At 36.9% G+C, this 9,165-nt stretch overlaps 1 pseudogene; it reads right to left on the bottom strand.

Moving 5' to 3' along the window:
- Positions 1-3,099: 3,099 nt before the first annotated feature.
- LOC131408986 (cardiolipin synthase (CMP-forming)-like) lies at positions 3,100-3,895 on the bottom strand (annotated as a pseudogene).
- Positions 3,896-9,165: the final 5,270 nt, after the last annotated feature.

Raw genomic sequence — 9,165 nt, 5'->3', positions numbered from 1 at the left:
CCCTAAACAGAAACTCTATAACCATTAAGCAGTAACTCCTCATTCCCTCTCCCTCAGGCTCTGGTAACCTCTGATCTAACTTTTGTCTCTATGAATTTGCTTACTCTTGATATCTCATATTTAATGAATTGTACAGTATTTGTCCTTTTGTGTCTGGCTTATTTCACTTAGCATAATATTTTCAAGATTTATCCATGTTGCAGTATGTATCAAAACTTCAGTTATTTTTATGGATGAACAATATTCCATTGTATGTATATAGCATATTTTGTTCATTCATTTGACACTTGGGTTGTTTACACCTCTTGGCTATTGTGAATAACGCTGCAGTAAACACTGGGGTGCAAGTATCTGTTTGAGTCCCTGCTTTCAGTTCCTTTGAATATATACCTAGGAGTGGAAACTAACAAGATTTTATTGAAACATTTTTATTTTTACATCAGGAAACATTTCAAACATAGAGAAAAGTAGAGAAAATGACAAGACGCTATCAATGCCCTATGAAGATAAAATAGATATTAATAGTTAGCCATGTTTGTTTTAGATCTTTTTTTAAAGAATCAAAATGTTAAAGAAATAAAGCCCCGCCTCTCGTTCATTCCTTTTCCTTTCCTAACCACTATCTCAGAGTTTTTTCATATTATTCCCATGCTTGTTTTTTCTTTTTGTGGGGCAGATCAGCCCTGAGCTAACATCTGCCAATCCTCCTCTTTTTTTTCTTTCTTTTTTTTTGCTGAGGAAGACTGGCCCTGGGCTAACATCCCGTGCCCATCTTCCTCCACTTTATATGGGACGCCAGCACAGCATGGCTTGACAAGTGGTGTGTCGATGCACACCCGGGATCTGAACCAGTGAACCCAGGGCTGCTGCAGTGGAGTGCTTACACTTAACTGCTTGCACCACGGGGCCAGCCCCCCCATGCTTGTTTTTATAACTTTACTATACATATGTCTGTGTGTGTGTGTGTATATATATATATATATATAAAACAGTACACATTATACTTTTTGGTATTTAAAAACATGCATAAATTGTGCAATCTTACAATATCATTTTACCTCGTTTTTTCAACTCAACGTTATGTTTTGGAATTTATCTTTGTTAATACATGTAGTTCATTAATTTTAACTGCTATATAATATTTAACAATATTTAATTGAATTTAAAAATATTTGGGATTCCTTTATAACGGCCAGGTTTAATCTTTTTATGTTTATTTTTATTATTGATATAAATGGATTTCTAATATCTTGTTTTGTTCTTTCTATTTTCTGTGCTTATTCTGAATTTATTTTTTGCTCCTTTCCTAACTCCTATTAGGTAAATCAAGCTTTCTTTATTTCCTTTTCCTCCTCTATTACTCCTCCTAATTCTATTTCTATTTTTTTAGTAGTTCACCCTTAAAATTTTAATATGCATACTGAACATAAATTCTACAGTTATCCAATGTCTATTCTTTTCTCTTCACCAATATAAGGACACTGAGTAGCTGTACCTGATTGCTCCTTCCATCTATGTTACTGGTTACCAGTGTTTGGTGCCATATATTAAAAAACGTATCCCCAAATTACTTCTATTATTATTACTATTTCATTCAATCAATGTGTGTTTCAGATTTATCCCTTTTTCCCTTTATTTTGCTTTTTACCTCTCATACCTTCCATCTGGATTCAATTTCTTTACTGCTGAAGTACGTACTTTGGCAGTTCTTATTTGTCTGAAGATGTTTTAACTTTATCTTTCTATATAGTTTAGCTGGGGCTAGTATTCTAGGTTGGTAGTTATTTTCTCTCAGGCTTTTGAAGCTATTGTTCTTCTAGCATCTCTTGTTGCTATTGGGAAGAATGCTCTCAATCTAATTACCATTCCTTTGTGGTGATCTGTCTGTTCTCTCTGGCTACTGTAAAATCTTCTTTTATGTCTGTGATGGTTTATGGTTGCAATACAATATGCCAAGAGATGGATTTTTAAAATTCTATTGGGATATGTCATGCTTTTTGTCTGTGGATTTATATCTTTCTTTGGTCTGGGAAATTTCAACCTTTATGATTCAAATATTTTTATTTCTTTCCTTCTGGAACTTCTGCTAGATATATAGTAGATGTGTATTAGACCTTGTTCTTATATCCTGAAGCTTTCATATTGTTCATCTCATTATCTCTTTGTGCTGCATTTTGTTAATTATTTTTACTTCCAACTCTCTTATTCTTTTAATATCTTAACAAGAAAAGGTTCTCCAAAGTTTAAAAACCTTTGAAAAATATACAGTTTCATATTATTTATATATCACATGAATACAAATTACAATATAGTACAAACACTGCTTTGTAAGAAGCACAGTGTGAAGGCCTGATGTGAATCACTGCCTCTTAAACAGCAAAGAATAATGGACATGCTCTCATATTCTAACTACTTGTGTTATTTGTTATCCTGATACATAAACTATTAGGCACCTGAGAGTTGGAAGACTTGACTGAACACCAACTTCAACACCTTCTTTCTCATGTTTGATCTTATTTATTATTTTCAAATTTTTATGCATTTTAAATCTCTTCACAACTTTTCTCTATTTCTATAAATGTTTCCCTTATTCTGTCATTATCCTAAGTAATCAATTATTAACCACATGAACTATTAATGTCCACAAATCTAAATATCAAACATAAAACTGTTTAGCCAAGTTGTATAGGATATATATTTAAATGCACAAAATTCCCTACCACTTTGCAAGTCATCTAAATTCTTATTAAAGAGAGGCGGCAACTTCAGTTTCCATACTCTAAACTATTTTTTTTTAGAAAAATGTATTAAAAATGATTGACAATAATTGGAATAATTGTTATTTTATAAATGTATCAAAAACCCTAAAATAAAAAATTTCTGTGTTATTTGTATTTAAAAATGCATCGGAATTTCTGCATATGCCCATGATAAAGCTTATTTTCAGTGCATAGTCCTTCAGGTTTAATGACATGGTTTGTTCTGACAGGTCCCTTTTCAAGCTGAACACCAAAATGGGAAACTCCTATAGATTTCTATCTGGCCCTGATGCCAGTGATGCATATTGCTTCCTTCCTAATGATGATGGATGACTTTCATCTACATTTTTTTCACCTGACTAGCATTCTGAGCATAATGATTGTAACTGTAAGCTGATGCAGCTGTGCTGCAAGAGGTAATATCTGAAGATAAGTACTGTGAGCATAATTGAAAACCAGAGCTATCAAAGAAGCTGCCACCAGGATTAACTGGACCGCTGTGCTTACCTTGCTGATGAATGTTGGTTTTAATTTAGTAATGGCAGAGCAAGGATTGAAATACTTAGCAAGTGCTCTCAGTGTCGGAAGAGTTCAATATCTGACATAAAAATATTAGCAATCAACATTACATCTTTTGAAATTATCATATAAGTAAGTGAAACTGGAATAAGATCTGCATAAGTCAAGCTAATAGATATGGTACAGATAGGTATTTTATCAAGTGGACGAGGAACGCTTCCTGAGGCTGATTTCTTCTTCTTCTTCTTTTTTTTTTTTTGGTGAAGAAGATTGGCTCTGAGCTAACAGCTGTACCTGTCTCCCTCTATTTTATATGTGGGATGCCTGCCACAGCATGGCTTGATAAGCAGTGCATAGGTCCGTGCCCGGGATCTGAACCTGCGAACCCTGGGCCACTGAAGTGGAGCATGCAAAATTAACCACTACGCCACCGGGCTGGCACCCAAAGCTGATCTTTGATTGTCCTAATATCAAGCGGTAAATCCATCCAATAAACCAGTGAGCCCAGCTAAAGCAAAAACTCTTAGTGCAATATTAAATAAATAGCCCAAAACTGGGGCCAAGCCAATTCTCCTCATTGACAACATATCTGGAATTGTCCATGGGTTTTCATACAGGCTTGGGGGTGCATGCCAGGCCCTACTGGCCCCCTAGAACCTCAACAGCAGTGTAAAGACCACCTTCCTGGTGCCCAAGCAGCGGCCCCTCCTGATTAATCTTTTAAGATCTATCATCCAGTTATTTGTTCTCTCTTCAGGTGTCTAATAAGCTGTTTGACTCATCCACTATTTGCAATTTCAGTGACTGTACTTTTTTATTTCTGGAAATTTTATTTTAAAAATCTACCCATTGTTTTTCATAGTGATACCATTTTCTTAGGGTTTTATTTCTTCATTAATTAATTTAAATATACTTATGTCATATCTTTTAGATTTCCATTCTTTTATCACAAGTTTTTAGGGCTCTAATCTTGCTATTTACTGTGTCTGCTGACCCATGCACGTGGTGAAATTTTTGCTTATGCACTTTTAAAATTTTGATTGTGAGCTCATCACTGCTGAGACTTGTTTTTCTTGTCAGAAATCCTCGTGGCCTGGATTGTGAGATCCTCCCTCTGGAGAGGTTTGCCATTTAATTCTGTCAGAGTTAAATAGGGTATCATTGGCTTGGGATCAATTATTATGAGAATTCCTTGGCCTGGGGGTTCTGGGACCATGAGAATAACCAAAGAGAAATAACTGAGAGAAAATCAAACCCCAAGCCCCATGAAACAAAGCTCCAGGTTTCCAAATTCTCAACCAAGACTATTTTATTTTATTTTAATTTTTTTCCTCACTTAGAATCCAGGCAAAAACAGTGAGCTTTTTTGATGTCATTCAGTGCTGGTGAATGGATTTTTTTTTTCTAGTTCACCTTTTTACTGAACACTTTGGTTGTGGATGTTCCTGGCTGCGTGTGTGTCTCAGTTCCACTTTCTAGTCTTTGCAGGACCAAGAACGCATCTCCAGTTCTCACAGGTGGTAACACCCACGCCCCTAAGTTCCTGAGATCTATCATCATCCTGGGGAAGCCACAGGGTCCAATTTTCACTACTCACTATTCTCACTACTCTACTTTTCGCCTCTCTCTTTCTCTGACATCTGTATACTTCTTCCTTTTCCTTGTGAGGTCCTTGAGGCATTTAAAATTTTATCTTTCTGGTCATAAACATATCCAACATTTCCAGGGTATGGGAGTGGAGGACTTTCAGGTGCCTTAATTTTTTCTTTATATTGCCAGAATTGGAAGCCACTAGCAAGTTCCTTAATCCTTTGAACCTCAAGTCTCTCACCTTTAAAACAGGAATAACGATACTATCTCACAGCCTTGTTTTGAAAGTTAAGCCAAAAAACTCACCTAAATGCCTGGTCCAGAACCTGACATGTAGTAAGTACTAAGTGGTAAAATGATGTTCATTTCCTTCCTTGAACTGTAATGTACTATGGCTACCTCACACCCTACTCTGCACAAGTGACCCATGGAAGGATCTAGGGTCATAAATACCATGACCTTTCAAGGCATTCACGGGACAACGTATTAACCAATACTGCTGCTGATATGGGAAGTGATTTGAAAAGATGTACTTTTAGCCCACTCTGGCAAGTAAAAAGTATGCATTTGAACAAGAGTTATGGACAGCCATTTTGTTGGGGAGGGCTCAACAAGGGCTGCATCCAGGTGAGAATTTTTTTTTTTCTGTTTCCTTCAAGTATTTTCAGGCTGATTTGTTCCTTGAGCCCTTATGGCAAAAGGAGGTGTTTCTGTGTACTTTTTAGCTTGTCTAGATACCATCCTTTATTCAGTTCAGCATTTGAGAAATGGAGAGGGTAGGAAATCACAACCTAATTCTTTATGTTAAATGACATTGGAAATACTGTACCAACATTATTAAAATTACAAATAAAAGAAAGAAAATATCACATATCATCCCATAGTCCTAAAATATTATACTTTTAATTATCCTTGATCCTTTCACTCCTTTTCATTTGTGTAAATTTTACATTCTTTTAATGATAGTATAAATACAATTTTACATTAGGTTTTTTATATCAGAAATGTTTTTATGTCATTCTTTACTCTTTATGTTTACAACTCTTTTTTAAAAAACTTTTTGCTGTGATAAAATATACACAACATAAAACATGTTTTATTTCCACATTTTAACTGTATTTTTTTTTTTTTTTGTGAGGAAGATTAGCCCTGATCTAACATCCGATGCCAATCCTCCTCATTTTGTGGATGTAGGTTGGCTCTGGGCTAACATCCGTGCCCATCTTCCTCTACTTTATATGGGACACTACTATAGCATGGCTCCACAAGCTGTGCATCAGTCCACGCTCGGGATCCAAACCCACAAACCTTGGGCTGCCAAAACGGAGAGCACGCACTTAATTGCTACGCTACTGGGCCAGCCCCAACATTTTAACATTTTTAAGTGTACAATTCAGTGGCATTAAGTACACTCACATTGTTGTACAACGATCATCATTATCCATTTCCAGAACTTTTTCGTGATCCAAACTGAAACTCTGTAACACTATGAAACACTAGCTCCACATAATCCCCTCCCCAGCCCCTGGTAACCGCTATTCTACTTTCTGTCTCTATGAATTTGTATGTGTCTGACCTTTTATGATTAAATAACATTCTATCAAGCTATTGTATTATAAAATTCATTCCTTTACTTAATTATTGTTTGTAATATTTGGTTATGATAAGTTTTGCTGCATTGATCGTAATTGTGATCAAACACATCGCTATCTCCTTTTGGACTCTTAGACCTTTTTCTTGTATATGGCTGCCCAACATCTTCTGACCATACTCACCTGCCCCCAGGATTTGAAGAGTTTTGCACATATTGAGTAACACCTCCCCAGTGTGGACACTAGAACTCATTCTCCCAGTATCCTTGCTGCTTGAGAGACCTGAGCCCTGCCACAACTACATCTGCGAGGGATGCCAATTTGGAAGAGAACATTGTGAGTGGGCAGTGTAGCATCCACCCACTGGTGAGCTTGGGGGCAGAGGCTTCTGGCTCTTTGTAGGCAACAGCAGAGTGTTGGATGTCCAGGACATATGTCATCTGGAGACTCCAGGGTCTCTCCAGTCCAAGTGGTGGTGCTTCTAGAGTAGCCCCTGGTGCCCCCACAGTGTGGTTGGCCATTATCCCTGGATATACGGTTCTCAAGCCTCTTCTCTATCTTGTACACCAGAGATTGTGCAAGTTTCCTAATGTCCTTTAATAAATTCCCTTTCTGCCTAAAGTAGCCAAAGTGGATTCTGTCATTTCCCACTAATAACATGTATTATTTCCTTATGATACAAAAAACAAAGGTTACTGTCTCAAAGGGTATGATATTTAAAAAATAGCTCTGCTATGTATTTTTATGCTTTCTTTCAAAAGGGTGGGACCAAATGATAATGTCACCAGAAATGTATTGTTTTCTAGATTTAACACCTTTTTCTAACATATATTTTCATTAATTCTTTCTAATTTAGTAGAAATAAAACAATGTCCCACTGTCATTTTAACTCATAGTGACTTCCTTTTTTATTCACCTCTACTTCCCAAGATTCTCCTTTCAGCCCTCTCTTTTCATTTACATCCTTGTGGTCTTCCTTCCCCCTACTTCCCTCTCCAAACACGCTCTCCATTCCATCTCTCCTCAGCTAGCGGAAAAGCATAAAATAGGAGTTGTCCAGAAACAAATGGTCTTTTGCCAATAAGGTATTTCTTAACAGAAGTCTTTGATGTTATTTAATCTGACAAAAAAGAAATTGCTTCTTAACAGAATTTTAATAACATTATAATTTTATTTATTGCCATGAATTTTATTTCCATAAACACCAAATTATAGAAAATTTGCTGACAAATAATTTTCATCATAGGAAATAACTTTCAGTGTATAGTAATATTCACCTGAGAATCTTGAAATATATGCATGGTCACAACAAAAAGACTCCCTAACATGGATGAACCTGGAGGACATTATGCTAAGTGAAATAAGCCGGTCACAGAAGGACAAATACTGCATGATTCCACTGATATGAGGTATCTAAAATAGTCAGACTCCTAGAAACAGAGAGTAGAATGGTGGGTTGTCAGGGCTGGGGGAAGGGAGAAACAGGGAGTTGCTGTTCAATAGGTATAATGTTATATAAGATGAATAAGTTCTAGAGATCTTCTGTACAACGTTCTGCACCGCACATAATTTTATTTAAAAATTTAATTTGATGAGCAACACTCATTTAATTTAGAAAGTGATTATTTCTTTCACCTCTTATACCTTTTATTTCTTATTCTTGTCTATTATCTATTGACCATTTTTGTAATACTTCATTGACTAGAACTAGTAATAATGAGTTAGTTCAATTTAGTATATTATAATGCAAATCTTAAAAACTCTTTCTCCATTAAGTAAAATGCAAACTTTTCTAAATAAGTATTATTTATCTGGCCTGAAACATTTTAGCAGCATTGTCTCAGGTTATGCAGTAAAATCTTGGCTTCTCAGGCATCCCTCAAAATGAATATAGATGGATAGAGCTTAACAGCTCTAGGCAATTCCAGTGACCTGGCTTTATGTGTAACGTAGAGAGCAGAGCATTTTTACAACTAAGATCCTTGTCTGACAATGAGTTCTTCTGTCTATCTGAATAGGAGAGGCAGCCACTGGAGGCCACGAAGACTAAATACAGGTGAATGTAGGCTGAGCAGCTGCTACTTAGTGTATTGCAAATTAAGGCCAAGTTAAAACAGAAACCAATTTAGCATGGGCATTGGCATGGCTAGCAACTCAACAAGAGACCAGTGCAACTCAGAAACCACCAATAAGGGACTTGTCACAGGAATGTGGCCAGGCATTTGGAGAATAGCAGGCTGGAGTGTGGGCCCCTTTAAAGTTGGCTTGGGGTCCTTATATGCACAGCCTGGATCCTGGCCACTTGGCATACATATACTCGTGTTCAACAGATTTCAGCCAATATTCAGGGAACCCCTGCCACGTGCTAGACACTGTGCAATGAGGTGGAGATACAAAGATCACCAGGATCCCTCTCCCCTGACCTCAGAGAACCACAAGGTTATCATTGCCCCTGCAGGTGGGCAGAGTCAAAATAAAATTACCGAAGTAGAGGACTTCTCCCGGTGGGCAATGTTTCCATGTCGTCTCACGTAATCCTTTCAACAAGCTGTCTTGACATGAGTACAGCCATGTTTGGCCGCTCCATTGACCTATAGCCACCAGCACACAAAGAAATATAAAGCTGCTTTCTGTGTGGTGGGAACCGGCCTTTTCCCGGGAACTGGCCTTTCTCCCACGGAGAGAGTAGCAAGTTGTAATATTTC

Source organism: Diceros bicornis, chromosome 7, assembly GCF_020826845.1.
Source record: "Diceros bicornis minor isolate mBicDic1 chromosome 7, mDicBic1.mat.cur, whole genome shotgun sequence".
Classification (NCBI taxonomy): domain Eukaryota; kingdom Metazoa; phylum Chordata; class Mammalia; order Perissodactyla; family Rhinocerotidae; genus Diceros; species Diceros bicornis.
This window is presented reverse-complemented; position numbering and strand designations above follow the sequence as displayed.